At 38.9% G+C, this 19255-nt stretch overlaps 1 protein-coding gene and 1 pseudogene across 13 annotated transcripts in view; both read left to right on the forward strand.

Moving 5' to 3' along the window:
* Mctp1 (multiple C2 domains, transmembrane 1) overlaps window positions 1-19255 on the forward strand; it is a 650923-nt gene that overhangs the window by 544945 nt on the left and 86723 nt on the right. The window lies entirely within an intron of this gene.
* On the forward strand, window positions 7782-8584 carry Gm8185 (predicted gene 8185; annotated as a pseudogene).

Raw genomic sequence — 19255 nt, forward strand, 5'->3', positions numbered from 1 at the left:
CATTTTTTAAATAGAGAAGGTAGGTGTAGTCAACAAGCAGACATCCCTAGTTAACCAGTTATCAAAATACAGATGACTGAACATGTCTGGATAAAAGTACCAACTCTCAGGCACTGTGTATACAGTGAACTAGAGGTTGGCTATCTGCAATTGACACCCTTGTTCTCACACCTTTTCAGATCTAGTTATCAAAGTAGACTGAAAGTGAGGGCTTCATTTACTGTGTAAATTCAAATGAATTTGTCTGTAGCTGATATAGACAAGTAGTGTGTTTTCACTATGAGCTGGTTGTTATTTATAACCCAGCTCTTTATTTGAATGGGTGGGGTCCTCTTCCCCCCCCTTTTATCACCATAATGAAATTGATAGCATGACCATTGTGTCTGAACCTGAAATATCAATTGTAGTTATTTGCAATAGACTTCTAAGTTCTCTTAGAGAAGGCATCTTGAAATTTATAACCTTTATTTGTTAAGAGAAAAGTAGAAGAATGGATTTTGCAAGCATCCATTCACTACCTCCTGTGCCCACTGCTTGGTTCTCACAGCAGTAAGCACTGTTAGTTTAGCTATCAGTGGGAGAAAAGTCAGTTCCTATTGTAAAATTTTCATTGGTTCCTTCACTTAAAGTTTGTGTATTGAGTCATGCATAAAGGAATTTCATGAGAAAACAATTGTGTTTTTTTACCATATGAACAAGTACTGGCCCATAGCACTCATTAGTTCTGTGTTTTCTCATATGGCATAATAGTCAGGTCAGGTCAGTGGGTCCTCTTACAGGATAAAAGTAAAGAAATTAATAAATGTGCCAAAGCCTCACTTTAATTGAACCTGAAGCATATGTTGCAAGTATGTAAAATATGTCCCAGATGTTTCACCGGAGCCAGTGTCTTGCTTTTCCTGATTACCACAAGGCAGCTATTAGTCCTCTAACCTTTGGACTTGGGGGTAAATGGGGTATTACGTGGCACAGTGTGAGCACATGCTTCTCATTCAGCAGAGACCCCTGGCAGGCTTCGCTTCAGCCCGGGCACATGCTTTCACTTATCAGATTGTTGAGTGATTATGAAAAGTGTCTTTCTTTAGAACAGCATTGACATTAGTCCCTCACAATGAAAGGGCAAGTCGTTGGCTACTTGACAAGATCCTATGAGCATACACTGAAGTCCTTTATTTCATTTGAGCATGTAGTATTTTCCCTCAGCATACTTGCACACGTAGAGAAGATATAGCTCAAAGAAGTGGAAACCCATAAAGATATATTACGTGAAGTAATGTTTAATTACTTGACATAATAGCTTTGCAATGGTTTTTCTTTAGTGTTGGCTTTAGTATCAGGAAAGACATTGATAAAAATAGGTAGAAGCTCAGCTGTAATTCACTTGGATCACCAAATTTTGAAGCTTTTCCAGTTATGCCTTTTAAGTTTTTGTTGTTGTACTAGCTTTTTATTAAAAAGTTCTTCCATATTTAGTAGAGAGTTATGGTCACAGACTAACCCTTCATTATAAAGTCCATTGTCTCCATTGGCTCAAATCTATATTTAAATGCCTCTCTCTTAACCCAGTTCCAATGGTTTTCACAAATGCAGAAGATAATCAGTTTTCAATGGTGACATTGGCATATGAATCACTCCCTTCCAATATTTTCACATAGCTGCATGGTGTTAGAGCACTGTTGAACTGTATTGGGGACAACATCATTTTCTGAATTAACCATCAGACATACTACAGTTCTTTATCCATAGAACATTCTTCCAACCCTCAACCACAATGCTCCAGTCTGATATGTTTTTTTAACCTAACACCAATTCCTTTCCCTAATAGACTATAAGCAAAATGAAGTTTAACTAAATTTTCTAGGTGTTGCTATCAGCAAGCATATAATAGTGTTCACACCACACCATATAAATCATAAAGTGACCCATCTGCATAATCCAGATATCTAATTAACGAAGAGCAATCCTCTTTTGTACTTTAAAAAGTTTCAGCATGCTTCCCACAGTGTGCCCTATACTGGTAATAAGATTCAGGCGTGGTGTCAAAAAGCAGAAGTCAATGTGCTGAGTTTCCGCAGGAAAAGCATGAATTCAAATGCATTACATTCTAGTAATGTTTATTGATAAAAGATAGGAAAGAGTTCAGGCATTTATGCCTACACAGCTTCTCCCTTTTCTTCAGCTGTTTTGTCATGGCTCCTTGTTTCCAGATAGTTAGATGCAATGAATGAAACATATTTGAGTCTCTTCAGCGTGTACAGATTGTTGCTTTAATTCTTGAAATCTGAATCTTCTGGTTTGATCCTCCAACTCAAACATGTGTACACTGTACCCAAGATTCATACATCTCTGCTTCTTAAACCAGCAGTGAGGGAGGAAAGAAAGAGATAGCTCTAAATGATATGAGAGGAGATTTTAATCTGACAAAATTGCATTTTCCAGTTACATTCAGTGAAATAACTGCATGGTGAGGAAGCCAATCGAGGCTGTAGAGAAAGGCAGAATGAGAGGAAACAAGAAAATTCTCTGATTTAAGAAATTTAAGAAATCCTAAATCACATTCAACTGGGATACTATTGTAATCCTTTATTCATTTTCTGTTTCTGTATAACTTAGTACCACAAACTTTAAGGCATAAAACAATTTGTGGTTGTTGTGTTGTTGTAATAGAATTACAGGCATAGTCAGCTGGCTGCCCTGCTCAGAGTCAGACTCCTAGGGAACAGGCAGACTGAGTTATTATCTGCAGGATTTAGGAAAGAATCCACTTCAGTGGATGATTCAGCCTGTTGGTAGAATCAGTTCCTTACAGCTGTACTACTGAAATCCGTGCCTTCTTGATTTTTCTTTCTGCTCCTACTACTGAGCTGTCTTTAAATGCACCAATGAGAATCTCCCTCACCTTGCTTTACAGCCTTTCCCAGGAAAGAGACAGTATTAAAGGTACAGTTACAGATTAGCTCAGATTCATTCCCTCCTTTAGTCCTTACCTAGAACAACGAGAGATATATTGTTACAGCTTGCCCTTATTTAGTTTCAGACCTCTTCACTGATGTAGCATTGATGCTCTTTCCCACTGCCCTGGCAGAGCTGGGAGCGGTTGGTTGGGAGGGACACAGTATGTGGATATGGGAGGGTAGGTGAAACAAGACAAAACATGCTCTTCAGGCCAAATCCATGAAGTATGGGTTTGAGTACCTCACAGCATAAGGGAATGACTATAACAGATAAAATATCTGTGAACACTTTACCTTAAAGGAGTAAGATTATCTATCCTCAGGATTTGAGTAGACTCCATATAATCACAAGGGCCCTTAAAAGTGGAAGAGACCATTGGAGCAATGGCGGGAGGCAGCTACTTGTACAGCTGTGGCCAAGCTCAGGGCTCAAGGCCTTCACAGCAAGAAGAAAGCTGTGGTTGGAACAGCTGGAGCATTTGAGGATTGAGTTTCCCCAGCTGTTTGACAGGTGGCATGGGATCCACGCTCTTCTAAAGCCAAGCTGTGTGCCAGCCTCTGTTCTCAGTGCCACTGAGAACACTTGAAAGAAGACTTGAAAGCCTGTTTTACAGGGAAGGAAGTGCAGGCTCTGGATCTACAACCAAACAGCACCCTGTGGTGCAGACTGGGCCAGCAGGAGGAGACTCTGTGGACCAACAAACAACTGCAGAGAAACAAGTCCTTCCCCCTGGGAAATAAGTGGCCAAGACCTGAGTATTGAATCAATAAAACACATATTGACTGTGGCAGGGCAGAGCACTTCTGTGGCTGCCTTTGAGCATGAGAAGGGAACTACAGGCCAAGAAAATGTAGGCAGCCTGTAGAAGCTGCTGTGAGAAGCACAGGGACCATGCCCCAGCGTCTTGCCTACAGCTTGATTTTTGACCCATGAGACCCATTTTGGACGTTTGAACTACAGAAATATAAGGCAATAAATTTGTTTTCAGCTACTAAGCTTATGATAATGCATTATGGCAGCTATTACAGCTCCCTCCAACTGTGTTTTCACTACTTCGGTAAGAATACTATATTGTAAAGCAATAAATGTAAGTTTCTAGCTTTTCTTTATTGACTTGATCAATGAGACTATTCAGTTCTTTATTCAATATGGAAAAGAGAAAGAATAAAAAAAAACACCATTTTTAACCAAATTTCCTTAAGTTTTATTTCAGAAAAAAAATTATTCCCAAACAACAGTAAGTTATTTTCCATCTGTAGAGTATTGCTTCTACTTAAGACCTTACATATTAAACTGGCAAAGAAGTAAGTTTTTATTTTTTCTTTATTTTTGAGAATTTCATACATGTATACAATGATACTCACTCCTCATTGTTTCCCCTCCAGTTCCCTCCATATTTTCTACATCTCTCCTTCCAAGCTTCATATCTGTTTTGTTTTTTTTTTTTTGTAACCCATTAAGTCCAGTTAGTGCTGCTCATATGAGCATGAGTGTGAGGCACAGGAATCCACAGTGGTAACATCCTCAGAAAAGGGCAGCCATCCCTCCCGAGCAACTACCCAACTACCCACAGCTCCTTAGTGAGTGCTGGCAAGAGAAGTCATCTACCTGCTACTTTTTACAAGTAGTTTATCCTGGAGAGCACCGGGGCAGTGGGCAAGGCCCACATTTAGGTAACAAGACCTTTGAGAAATATGTATATATATGTATATATATATATATATATATATATATATATATATATATATATACACACACACACACATATATATACACACACATATATATAAACTTATATATATATACACATATATATATATATATGTATATATATATACATATATAAACTTATTCTCTAGAAAAAGAGAGATTTCACATCATCTTGAAACCGTGGCAATGATATTATTGTATAGAAACTATAAATTTCCTTATAACTTCCCATCTCCTATTCTCACAAATTTCCTCTTATCATTAATGTCTGTTTCTTAAATACATAGAAAATGCAAGTTTTTAAGTAAAATTCTGTTTATATTCAGTTCAAGTTTCTACCAAAAGGCCAATGCTCATTCTCTTGTTGCCATGGGTATTCACTTTAACAATGGCCTTTTTAGATTTGTGGCAGTAAGTTCTAGAAGCACTTATTTCACAAAAGAAAATAATGACAAGCAGAACAGGAGCTTCAGTGGTTTTAGTTCATGAGACTTTGGGACAGTTAGACTTATAATTTGCCAAAATTCCACGGAATTCATACTGTGCTCAATGCCATTACCTTCTGAAAAGCATTGCTGCTGTTTCATTGTTTCATAAAAGGATTGGAGGAGTTAAATCACTAGAAGTGGAAATGGAGTCCCAGGAGTTACCTACAGATTCCAGTTCTCAGACTCCCATGTGTAAACATGCTGGCAACCAGGCTAATTCTCCTTCAGATTTGCTGGTAAGACTGGCATAGTTATCTGGCCCCAGTGCCCCTTCCTAGAGTAGCAGGCAGGTCAGAAGAATTAAAGTAGATTTTTTTTGCCTAGAAAATTTGGTAAGAATACCTATGCAGTAAAGTACAAATGGAACTGTTTCCAATCTGTGATAGTTGGAGTTCTTTTGCCTCCGAAAAGCAGAACCTTCATTTGAAGGCCAATCAATACTTTAAGGCAGGTACCCAGGAAAACTAGCTAACTTCTGTATTGCAGCAATGAACTTCCTCTTCCACTCCTATTTCTTGACAAAAAAAAAATATCTTAAAATAGCAGTGTGTCAGCCCTGGTTCTCAGGAGGTTGACAATGTACAGAGAAATAGACAGGATTTTTTGGGACTGCTGGCAGAGTCGTTGACACCGGCTGACACCACTGCATGTTGAGATGAGAAGAATGTCTCCTCACCAAAGCATAGAACCAGATGTGTTGCCAAGCGTCACAGATGCTCCAACTGAGCCCACGGTGCCAAGGTTTTTATTCTGCCTCAAAGTTTGTTTGGCAAAGAAATTCTCTACCTCGTTAAAGACATTGACTCTGCAAATTCTAAAAAGAGTTTACAAAGGAAGAATTCTCCCTCAATGGTAAGAACTTGCCCATAGGAGTTTCCTATATAAAGACCTATACACTTTACAGATATCCATTGCTATAAAAGCATCCACAAGGAATTATTAATGAAAAGAGTAAGATTCAGTAGTATTAGGGGTATTTGATGATGACACAATTTCAGGAAATGAACAGCAGCACAAAAAAAATTCAGTAACATATCAGTTGTTTTCTTTGGTGGTAGTATTACTACACAAAAAGAGTTCATTGCTTGTCTTTTTTCTCAAGGCATATCCAAAGCTAGCTAAAATCTCAGTCTCTAATGATTGACTTGCCTGTTGATGTGTCTCAGTTGATAAAGTGCTTGCCTCACATGTAGGAAAGTGTGGATTTGTTCTTCAGCACCACACACAAAAATAATAAAATTAAAATTAAAAAAAGCAGCATGGTGGTATGTGTTTATAATCTCAGAGCTTCAGAGTGTAGTCAGGAGAATTTAGGGACCATGGTCATCAGCTACATAGTATGCTGTGGATTAACCTGTGCTACAACAAAACCTATCTTCAAAAAACAATAAATTGCTTTTATATGAAGAAAATTATATTTGCTATTTAATAAATTTTCAAAGTAGGCAGTTGGAGCTACTCCAGCTAATTGATTCCTGTGCTTTTATTGTCTAGAATTCTGCTGCACAAAAGACGCACTACCAGTTATGTAGTCCATAACTCCATGATTAATAGCAAACCAGTAAATATAAAATTTTAAAGATTCTGGTTTTTTTCTCAGAATTTTCCAACTTAAGCTAGAGTCAGAATAAACAAAGATGCATGACAGATGCTTATGCATAAGTGGGGGTTTTCCTAGAGACTCATCAAGAAACTATTAGAGATACCTTAGTAGTTGTGGTGGTGTTATGTGTGTTTCTACATTCAGTAGCATCTCTGGTAGATTGCACCTTAAATTCCCATGTACTGATATCAGGTGTGGCTGCATGACTTATTATGACTGACACCTGCCACACTTGGACCTGCCATCTTTCATTTCATTCTTCAGTAAAGCTGGAACTCACAAGATGGATGCTACTCTTTTTTTCCCCTAGTCAGGGAGTAATGATAACAAGAAGCCAGCCCCAATGGGTAGGCAGATAGTGGATGGTTGATGGACAGGTGGTAGACAGTAATGAATGGGTTGTAGAAAAGTGACATACAGATTGTGGATAGGTGATGGACAGGTGGTGGAAGGTGATGAACAGGTGGTGGAAGGTGATGGACAGGTGGTGGACAAGTGGCGAAAGGTAGTGGACAGGTGGTATAGTGGTGGGTTGTGTGCAACAAATAACCTTGCTTTCATAAGTCTTATGGGGTTTTTGTTACAGCAACTTACTCTAAGTAGCAGCCCCAACATCCCATCTCCTATAACTGTGTGCCTGTCTATGACTTCACACTACAGTTTGAAGAACATGGAATTCATGGGAAGTGCATGCATGCAGATATGCATGTTCTAATGAGTGGGAGTAGATGAATGTGGGCTAGTGTACAGATGGATGCCCAAAGTTGATGGTATGCATCTGCCTCAATCACTCCCCACTTAACCTACTGTGATAGAGTCTCCTATGTCCCTGGAGCTTACTGATTCTTCCTACTCTAGCTAGATAGCTTGATGCAGAGATCGCCTGTGTTAGGCTTAAGGTGTCACCATACCTGTCTGGCTTTTATTGAGTTCTGGAATTCCAAACTCCGGTGTTCATGATTGCACACCAAGCAGTTTGTCTACAGAGCCATTTCTCCAACCTTACAAGATGGAATTTAAAAAATGGAAAAGCTTGATTGTTCTCTCTGCTCTACTACTTCTGACGGTTGTCCCAGATGTGCTGGTGGAGTCTTACCACCATGGACCTGTTGTTTGGGCACCAGAAGATGCCAGAGGAACTACTTCAGGAAAACCAGGGGGCCCTGAACCAAGCTATGAGAGAGCTGGACATGGAATGACAGAAACTAGAGACCCAGGAAAATAAAATAATTGCAGACATCAAAAAGATGGCAAAGCAAGGCCAGGTGGATGCTGTTCAAATCATGGCAAAAGACCTGGTGCACACCCAGAGATATGTGCACAAGTTTGTGTTGATGCAGGCCAACATCCAGGCTGTGTCTCTTAAGATACAGACTCTAAAATCCAACAACTCAATGTCACAAGCCATGAAGGGTGTTACTAAGGCCATGGGCACCATGAACAGACAGCTGAAATTACCCCAGATCCAGAAGATCATGATGGAGTTTGAACGGTAGGCAGAGATCATGGACATGAAAGAAGAAATGATGAATGACACAATTGATGATGCCATGGGTGATGAGGAAGATGAAGAGGAGAGTGATGCTATTGTGTCCCAGGTACTAGATGAGGTGGGACTGAGCCTCACAGATGAGCTGTCAAACCTTCCCTCCACTGGAGGCTCACTCAGTGTGGCTGCTGGTGGAAAGAAAGCAGAGGCTACAGCCTCAGCCCTGGCTGATGCTGATGCAGACCTGGAAGAGAGGCTCAAGAACCTTCCCAAGGACTGAAAACGCCCCACCTGGACTCAAAGCATCCTGTCCCCCCTTTAATAAAGAAATTTGGACACATACACACAAAGAAAAGTCTCATCTGGCTTGAAAAGTGATATTTCTAACCCACAATCAGAGACTGAGAGACACATGACTAGGAGCACTACTAGATCCCTTCATAATATGAGCCCTTTTGAAGCCACTGTCTAAGGGCTCTAAGCAAAATATATATATATAATTATACAATAAGAAAGATGTCATAGTAAAACTACAAACATTGTTAATGATAAAAAGTGGGTAATTTCTCATAATTGTTAGCACATAGTAGTGTTTGTGTCTCAAAGATGCACTAGAATGTGTAGCACAAAAAAATAAGATCTATATAGCATAACAGAAAATAAATTCAGAACATGACCCTGGAAATGTACATTTCAGATTCTGAAAGCTTTTGTCGTTATCTATGGAGTTTGGACACTATCTACCAAGTAATTGTCCTCAAAGACAATTTTAAAGTTGGGATTTTTGTATTCTTTATGCTTTAAAAAGAGATCTTTGTACCCATTGTTCTTCCCAACAAGGAATGAAGAAGAATTCTGATGCTGAGGCTACTTATACTTAACAGTACTGTATTAGTCAACATAGTAAAGTAAGGAAAGGATTCTGAATGTTGTCATCAAATAAATGGGAAGTGTTCAGGTTGACGGAAAGCCTAAGCATCCAAATCCATCAAAACACCAAATCTAAAGGTTCCATAACATCACCATGTGCACTATGAAGATGCACAGTCAGTCAGGCATAGTGACATGGACCTGCAGTTAAGCACTTAAAAGGCTGAGCGTGAGAATGAGACAAGATTGAGGCCAGCATTGGTCACATAGTTCTGGACCAGCCTGAGCTACAGGCTTAAGACCCTGTCTCAAAGCAAACAAGTATACTTTTTATACTAAGTATAAGGTTAAATAGCTTCATATTCTACTTTTTTCATTGTTATTAATAACCTCCTGTGTCCAGTTAGTACTGCCCTGTGAACCTGGATGTGCACAAATCCAAGCCAGTAAAATTTCCAGCATGGGTGGGTGGGGTACTGGGCACTCAGGTCCTACTCATGAGTAGCAGCTGCAGAGGAAAGGGAGTCTTGTGCTCTGGAGACATGGCCACTGGTAGGTTGCCCAATTTGGCCTCTCAATAACAAATACAAATGTCATATTACGTAAGAAGCTGTGAGGTGGGAGAGAGAGATTATATAAGTAACTTTGGAAGATAAAATCAGTCATAATTTTCAAGCAAACAAAGAGTCTAATCAATATCCTACTTGGAGACTCATTATCAAGGAGTTAGGTTATCTCCAAAATGCACACAATGCACCTTCAAATAAATGAGCAGGATTTGGCAAGTTTTTTCATCTCCCATATGTTTCTGTTTTGGTTTGGGCTTACAAGCAGCAGCTAAATATTTACTGAACTATTACTTTCCTATCCTCTACTGAAATACTGAAAAGTCATCTAGCCTGTAGACAAGATCCCAAGCAAATATCCTCCTTCTAGCTGACCTCTCCCTCAAAGTTAGTTGCTATTATGGGTTGTGAGTTACAAAGGATTGTTTACACTTCTTCTATATAGACCTTTAAAAAAATCACTGTCGTCTACTGAGAGAGAAGGGGGATTGCAATCCTGTAAGCCAGGATCTACCTACCTGGATTGGCATCCAAAAAATAAAATGCCAAAGAAGAAGAGATTGTAGAGTCTTCCTTATTTTAAAGGCAGTGGTTTCTGGTTTTTAGAAAAATGTAATTTGGACTGGCAAGATAGTTCTATAGGTAAAGGCATGTGTCACCAAGCCTGATGACCCAGTTTCAACCCGAGAGACCCAGGTGGTAGACGTTGAAAACTGATTTCATCTAGTTGTCTTCTGACCTTTGCCCATGCACAATTTCTTTTTTAAAAGAAAGAAAATATAATTTGAAACTGACATCAGTTTATATCTGGCATCTTACTAATTTGTTCAAGAACAACCCAGAAAGAATTGAAAAAATTACAATATCCCTGAAACTTTTGCTGTCAGAGAAACGTGCAGCTCTGCCAAGGCCTCTTTAAATGCCATTAACTGTTACTAAGCACTATTTGTACTGGCATTTAATGACTGCTGGAATTACTATGTCTTTACTGTAGTGAGGCACTATCATATTGCAATTAAAACAAACATCTCACTTGTTACAGGCATAAATGCCTACATTGGTTCTAGTGTCTCAGCCAAGTACGATCAGTGGTGATTTGGAATGAGGATCTAGTAGCTGTCCTTTCTCTGTTTCCATATGTGAATAGTTTGGAAACATTCAGGCAATACTATAAACAAATATAAAGTTAAGTCAATCCAATAATGTAGGATTTTATTGACTAACCGTCCACCAGAGTAAACAATCAGGCATTAGGTTTGCTTGCCACAGTCTTCGGGGACTGGGGTACTTGAGAACTCTTTTTTACATCTAACTATCCTCCAAGTCAAATAATTTCTAAATCAGGGTCTTCAGGTTTTATGCTTGGTGATTCCTTTCCATTCTAATGGGGTATATTAGAGAAAATGTATTAGCTTTTGCACCATGTAATGCCAAATCAGATCAGAATTCATGCACAATTAATGTCTCTGAAAATCTAGTAGTATAGGCTGGCTTATCTCTAAATAGCACAAGGAAAAGAAACTTCCACAATTGACAGATTTACTTGATTTCTGTTCAAGATAAGTTATTTGTAAGCAGCTGATAAATAATGTAACTGGATTGTTTTTTCATATCAGTTAAAAAAGCTTCAATAGTTAAATGTATTCTGTGTCTTTAACTTTTTACTCCCCCCCACACACACACTTTTGCCAAAGTTTCTTGGTAATGAATGCAAAAAGAGATTTTTGTACCAGCTATATTTATTAGAACTCAAGTCTTTAAGGAAACAAAATTTGCATAAAATGATAAAATAGCATTCACTGGTAGTTAATGGCATTTAAGTAGCACAGGTTATGTGGTAGTTTCCCTGGGAATGATATTAGCCTGCCTAAAAAGCATTCATTTGTGTTTCCCTTTATAATGAGAAAAAGCCAAAGCCCACCTTTAATCTGAAGCCTTCTTGAAACCAATTAAAATAATTTCAGATAACTTTGTACTGTAAATGTGCTTTTTAAGTGTTTTAGATTTAGGATGTCTCAGTGATGTTGTAACCCCTTTTAATGCTACTATTTATATAACTACCATGTGTATGAAATTAAACCTTTAATGTACTCTGTTAGCTGGCACTTGAAATTAAGTGCAATCATGTTCTTTGTTGGCCTTCAATTTGTCCTACATTAAGTGGTTAAATACTGGCATATTTAAAAGGGTAGGTGTTTCTGAGTGGAGGCCAACTTCTGAATCTGGCGGGATTGAGTTTGAGTTTCTACATGATATCACAAATTCAGAACCTTAAGCCCACCTGGTATTGAGAACGCTGCTTGATGGCTTTTCTTGGGGAGTTACTACAATCAAAAGTTTCTGGTGTACACATTTGAGAGATAGACCTTATCTGTAAAGATTGGATAATTTTTTCAGAATTTCTGCCTAGTTTTGGTGGCTTTCATATGAATCATCCCCACATAAACATTATAAATTTGTGTGGTCAGAGCTAAGTACTGAAATACATATGATGTGTTATATTACACAAAAATTACATATTTTATCATCTGATAAATAAGTGATTCATAGTGACTCAGGCTTCTATGTTTTATGATAAATCCAACTACATTGTTCCATGGTGGCTCATACTCAGCAAAAGAAAATTGTCTTTCAAGTGCTCTTCACCATGCCACTATATATATATATATATATATATATATATATATATATATATATTCCTCTCCTAAGTGTAATTGTACTTATGACTACTGGGATGTAAAACCTGCAGCATTGTATTCTCTATAACAGTCATTTTTGTCCCACTTCATTAGTGATGTTATCCCACCAATGCACGTTATGTCATGTTCTTAAGAGAGGCAACAGTTCTGAATAGATCCCTATAGGTTTTAGAGGTGAAGAAAATTACTTCAGTTTCTAATATGTTGACTTCAAAATGTAACCAGGCCATCAAATTGTAGATGTCACATGCTTGTAGATGTTAGAAAAAAGAACCAGGAATTTAAAGAATGGGTCTTAGTAATGGACTTGATTTCAGAACTACCCTTTAAAAAGAAAATTACTGGAGCAGAGGTTTTTGAGATAGTAAATGTGTGTGAAGAAGAGGGCCTGGGACAGGTGTGTGGAGAAGAGATCAGGGCAAACATGTGGAGAAGACAGCCTGGAACAGGTGTATAGAAAAGAGACACCAGGACAGGTGTGTGAAGAAGAAGACCTGAGACAGGTGTATGGAGAAGAAGGCCCAGGACAGATGTGTGGAGAAGAGGGCCTGGGACAGGTGTGTGGAGAAGAGGGCCTGGGACAGGTGTGTGGAGAAGAGAGCCTGGGACAGGTGTGTGAAGAAGAGGGCCTGGGACAGGTATATGGAGAAGAGGGCCTGGGACAGGTGTGTGAAGAAGAGGGCCTGGGACAGGTGAGAGAAGAAGAGGGTCTAGGACAGGTGTGTGGTGAAGAGGGCCTGGGACAGGTGAGAGAAGAAGAGGGTCTAGGACAGGTGTGTGGTGAAGAGGGCCTGGGACAGGTGTGTGGAGAAGAGGGCCTGGGACAGGTGAGAGAAGAAGAGGGCCTGGGACAGGTGTGTGGAGAAGAGGGCCTGGGACAGGTGAGAGAAGAAGAGGGCCTGGGACAGGTGTGTGGAGAAGAGGGCCTGGGACAGGTGAGAGAAAAAGAGGGCCTAGGACAGGTGTGTGGAGAAGAGGGTCTGGAACAGGTGTGTGGAGAAGAGGGCCCAGGACAGGTGTGTGGAAAATGCTTCTTTGAAGGAATCAAGGGGAGGATTATGGAATGTACTGTGGAAGAGAAACTTTCAGATAGGGAAAGAATGAGAAAGATTCCCTGGTAGAGAAATCAAGAGCTTTGAGAGATTTCACCAGAATTAAACATGGTCATGAAAGATGAGCACTGAGGTAAAAGTGTTGTGAGCACTCATAGTGATATTGTCTGTGGCTGTAAGGACCTGTTTCCTAGCACACTGAGAGCAGAATGGCAAACCAGAGGCAGCTGTTAGGTATGACAGCCTGACTGAATGTATCAGAGAAGGGGGAGGAAGGAACATAAGGAAGGAGTTGAGGCTTGTTTTAGAGATAGAGAGCTCATGTAATTTTAGCAGACACCGATGAAGAAGGGAGAATTTAGATCTGGGAGAGAAAGGGGTAAAGGTAAAGGTTTCAGAAGAGGTGAGAGAGGACAGAAGGAAGAGCTTAAGGGGTGACTCTGTGAGGATCCTGAGTATTGAAGCACTACCAAGGGAAAAAAAGGAATGGCCACCTGCTGTGATTATGAAAGCTTGGATGGAGGGCTCTTGAGAAAGGTGGAGAATTAAAAGAATAATGATAATGATGATGATGATGATGATGATGATGATGATGATAATAATAATAATAATAATAATAATAATAATAATAATAATAAAGGACCCAAGGAGCTGATGGGGTTTGTAGCCCCAAAGGAGGAACAACAATTTGAACTAACCAGCAGCCCCAGAGCTCCCAGGGACTAAACCACCAACCAAAGAGCACACATGGTGGGACTCATGGCTCCAGCTGCATATGCAGTAGAGGATGGCCTAGTCAGACATCAGTGGGAGGAGAGGCCCTTTTTCCTATGAAGACTGTGTGCCCCAGTGTGGGGGAATGACAGGGCCAGGAAGTGGGAGTGGGTGTGTTGATGAGCAGGGGGAGGGGGCAGGGAGGAGGGGGAGGGTATTTTTCAGAAGGGAAACCAGGAAATGGGATAACATTAAAAATGTAAATAAAGAAAATATCCAATAATTTTTTTTAAAAAAAGAAAAGGAAAAAATGATAGTACAAGATGAACATAGAAATTTTCCAACAGTTGGGACAGCCTTGATAGGGCTGGTGACACAGAGCAGGAGGGTGTGGCATGCAAAGACAGTGCAGTTCATTCGGCAAACTCTTTTTGTACAACACACGGAAACAAGAGGACAGGTACAATGAAGCCTGGGTAATGCAACCAGAAAGGGTGGAATGTTCTGTGCATTCTGGGTCTACTGGGTTAGAGTAGTTTAAATGAACTGTTTCTTTGTTGATTTTTTTTTGTCTGCATACTTTGTTAGTTATTGAAAAGTGAGCACCCAGTTCCTCGGCTATTCACATATTTGTATTTATCTTCTCCTATACAGATAATACTTGCTTTATAAATTTAGGACGTTTGGTATTGAGTACATAAATATATCTAATTCCATGTGTTCTTGATGAATTCATCCCTTTATTGTCATAAAATTCCAATCTCTTTAAAAATATTTCTATATGTTCTTTGACAATTCTGCACTTACATACAATATATGTTGATAATATTCACCTCCAACTATCTCATCCAATTCCCCCTGCTCTTCCCAGAACATGACAACCCCGCCTGCACCCACACTGTCCTGCTACCTTCTAGTTAACCCACCAAGTGCAATTAGTGCTGTCTAGCCATATTGAAAAAAAAAAGGCAGTCCCACCCCCAGGATTCATCAATTGCCAATACTTCCTTAACTAGAGGTGAAGCCTCATGTGACTGTGTTCTATTCATGGCAAATTTATTGATTGGACTGCTCTTATGGATGTATGGAGGTCTTGTACAGGTTTTAGTTTGTAAGTGCAAAGGCCATGTCAGGTCAGACATTTGCTGCACTTCTGCCCATCCTCCAGCTCTTACATTCTTTCTGCCCTCTCCTCAGTGATGCTCTCTGAATGTTGTAGGAGTTAGTGTAGATCTCTCATTTAGGGCTCCAACCTCAACAGCCACTTATTTAACCTTCCACTGACTGCTGCCCACTACAAAAAGAAGCTTCTCTAACTAAGGATGACAGCATCACTCACATTGATATGAAAAATAGAAGATTGTTTGACACATGTTTCTCCTTCAGTAGCTTGCAGAGCTCGTTCACCACTATGAAGCTAACTAGCAGGAAAGATGTTTCTATGTCAGCTTCAGCTTCTTTTTGTCTATGTGATGCAAGCAAATTCGTCTTCAGCAATAGTCTTTTTGCCTTCTAGTTTGTGATGGACAGGAAGAAACCGATAACAATAGCTTGTGTTGTTTGAAGAAGCAAGTGAGGCTCCCTTACCAATCACTTGTAGGGATGCATACCACACCTGGCACAGAAATATTCACTTAATAACCTAAGTATGATCCACCAAAACAGGACTCCTACACTCAATTTTATTTTAAGACTTAAAAAAATAACTTACCAAGTAGTAGGCTTCTTCGTACATTCTTAATTTCGGTTAACCTACCTTCTATCCTGCCATTAGCTATTCCCTGACTCATATTCACACTAAATCTTTAACCCCCCAGTATGACTCCTCCCCTTCCTGCTGAAGAATGCTTCCCTCATCTCTACCATAGACCCTACCTAGCTTCCTGTTCACAATAGATGCTTCAAATTAAGCATACATATGTTGAAATTCAAAGCTAGGATGTCTTTTTACAATGTTATTTTAGTCTGTTTAAACTACACTAAACGGCTCATCAATTCTTGATTTATTTTTTTTCCATTTACGTGGAGTATTCTTTTCTATCCTTTCACTTTTAGTCCATTTATGTCCTTAGAGAGATAAGTCTCTCATTTCTCTTTATATATATACATATATATGTATACATGTATGTATGTGTGTATGTATGCCTCACTATGTAGCTTTTACTGGCTTAGAACTCATAGAGAGCCACCTGGTTCTGAGTGCTGAGATTAGAGAGATGTGTCATCACACCTGGCTTCATATATAGTTGTATATAACAAGAGCATATAGTTGATGTGAAATTGAATTAATAAGCTTGGAGAATAATGTACTGGGAAGTTTCTCAGTCAGCAGGCAGGACAGAGGAGAGTTCAAACCAAACCAAATATAAATGACATATCTAGGCAATTAGGATACTACTGACTTCAATTTTTTTATGTGTCTTTCTCAGTTTTATTGTTTGGCTATAGAAAAAATTATATATATATATATATATATATATATATATATATATGCATGTATATGTGGAAAGATATTTTTAATGTTAATTGTACTTATGGCTGAAAGCATCAATCAGACAAAGATGGAAAGCTGCATTTTTTCTCCATCGTTTTTAATGTCTCACCTTTAGGTGACATCTACTTTCGAAAAAAAAAAAAAAAAAAAACAGGAGGGAAAGAGATGCCAAAAAGAGTTGTAAGCTGGAGAATGATGTCTACCATGTGGCCGCTCTGCCACTCGCTAATATTGCTTAGCATTCTGGTTTTAAAAATAACAGTTATTGAGATTTAAAACTCTGTGGATGCAGAATATATTTTGAAAATAAGACTTTTTATTATGCATAGCCAATTATAGTCCACTGAGAAAATGATGTATTTTTTCAATACATTTTTATTATGTGCTTAACTGACAGACCTTGCCAGCTTCTTCATAGGTATCCCACTCAATCAGCAGCTGTAGATAATGCGCTGCTTAGGAATCTACTTAAATTTGTATTTACCTGTGAGGGTAGATTGGCTCCAGAGAACACAGTCCTCCTTTCCTTGAGTAAATTATACATATTTTAGAAAACTATCTAAAAACATATTTATCTCATATAGAATTCTGGTCTCTGGGGTAATTAAGACCAGCTTTTAAAAGCATAGCCAATACACCTTAATTCTCTTAGGTAAATAAGATATATTTTATAATCATCTAAGACTGATTTCTTTCTCCCATTGCTTGTCTTTTTCATCCCCTGTAACTATTACTGTGCCTCTTTTTATACACATATTTAGTAATTATTTCAATGTTTCCTTTGATGATGCTCTTCTCTTGAGAGCTTGCACACCAATTACACTTTTCTTCCCTCCCATGCACAGCATCTGTACACGGAAGCAGCAGAGGCTTTCACACATACAATTTCTAGCAGAGAAGTTACTTTGTGAAGATCTTGGTTCTTCTGTATGAATATTCTCATCTATCTTCACATTTTAAGAAGATAGTTCAAATGTTTGGGATTTTACATAGCTGAGAGCATTTGTATGTGTTTATCAAATGAGCACTGTTCGCAGTTGTATGAGAATGGAAAGCTACTTGAGACTGAACAACAGTAAGCACCACGGAACCTGTGTGCAACGGTACCATTGAGCCACAGGAATCCTTAAAGACAAAGAAAGGAAGAAAATTTGCTGAAACCCTTTCTAACCACTTTGCTACTACACACTAACACTCTTTACATATTGATTTCTTTGCATGCACTGAGTAATGAATACATATAACCTGTTCTTCTCTGTTCTATAAGGATCGTGGAGTCTTCTCACTCCTCCAGAAGAAAGCAGTAGAAAGCTGTATCGTACTAATCAGTAGTGGTTTGTAAAGACTGTGCAAGGATAGAGCTCACAGCTTTTGGAAAGGGTTTCCAAAAAATGGGAGGATAAGGAGCAAGCTAAACTTTGCTTGTTTGTCATACTTTTTGTCTCTAAGAAGCAGTGTTTTATGAAAAGGGGCTCTGTAATTGCTATGAATAAATGTCACTATTGTGTGTTCTTCTTCCATGGGTCACTTCTAGTCAAGTAATTGTGACTAAGACTTCAACCTTCTCTACCCACACAATGAGTCTCTCAACCAAATTCTCTGGGCTCAAGGCTCATAAAACCTTCCCTGTGCTAAATTAGTCATGGCAATTACCAGGCTTTAAGGTTGGATGAACATTTTCTGCTGGGATGGATGATGGTCTAATTTCTAAACAACTTTCTACCCCATAGTAGTTACAGAAAGAGCATGGGTGAGCATAGTTCCTAATTTGGAGTACAAACCAAGGTGAGGCTTGTTATCTGATTGAAATTGTTAATAGCACAACATTTGACTTTCAGCCCCAGTTTGAAGAACAAAAAAAAAAAAAATGCTGTTACCTTTCTGCTTTATGTCATGTTTTGCTTTGTTGGAGGAAGTTTTTGTTGTTGTTGTTGTTTTTATATTTATGAAGAGCTATATTTTTTGTTTTACCTACTCAGAAAAGTTTTTTTTTAATTAAAAACAAACAGCAGTCAAGAAAACAACAAACAAACAAAAACAGCCATGTATGGAGGGGAATCCTATAATGCCAGTACTTAGGAGATCTAGACAAAAACAAAATTGGTAGTTCATGCTTAGCTTTAATTACACAGTAAGTTCCAGGCTGTGTGAACTCCATGAGATTATCTCAGACAAACAGGCAACACATATACACATCCCATAAAAACCCGTCTGTAGTTTTCAGAGTCTAGGCACCATGGTAAAGTTCATATTCCTTATACCATGGCTTCTGTACGGTAGAAAGGAATCGTGTTACAGATATTGTTTTAAGTTGAGAAATCTTTGGGTTTGTAAAGTAGCCTATCTCTTCACCCTTTACTTCAGAACTGACACACACATGAGGGGCATGTCTATCCCCGGGTCTGAACACAGGATCAAGCAGCACTCTCACTGAGTGGGACTAACAAGATAGGCTAGGTTTGCTACCAAAACAGAACTACCATTTCCCAAGGAAATCCAGAGTCTTTGTTTTATAATCTTACCATCACTGAAACCTTGATATCATTTTGAATGAAATTTAATGAAAACAATTTTTATAAAGTCTTCCACCAGGCCCACAGACATTGCTTCAGCCA

This window comes from Mus musculus, chromosome 13 (assembly GCF_000001635.26).
Source record: "Mus musculus strain C57BL/6J chromosome 13, GRCm38.p6 C57BL/6J".
In the NCBI taxonomy this organism is placed as follows: Eukaryota; Metazoa; Chordata; class Mammalia; order Rodentia; family Muridae; genus Mus; species Mus musculus.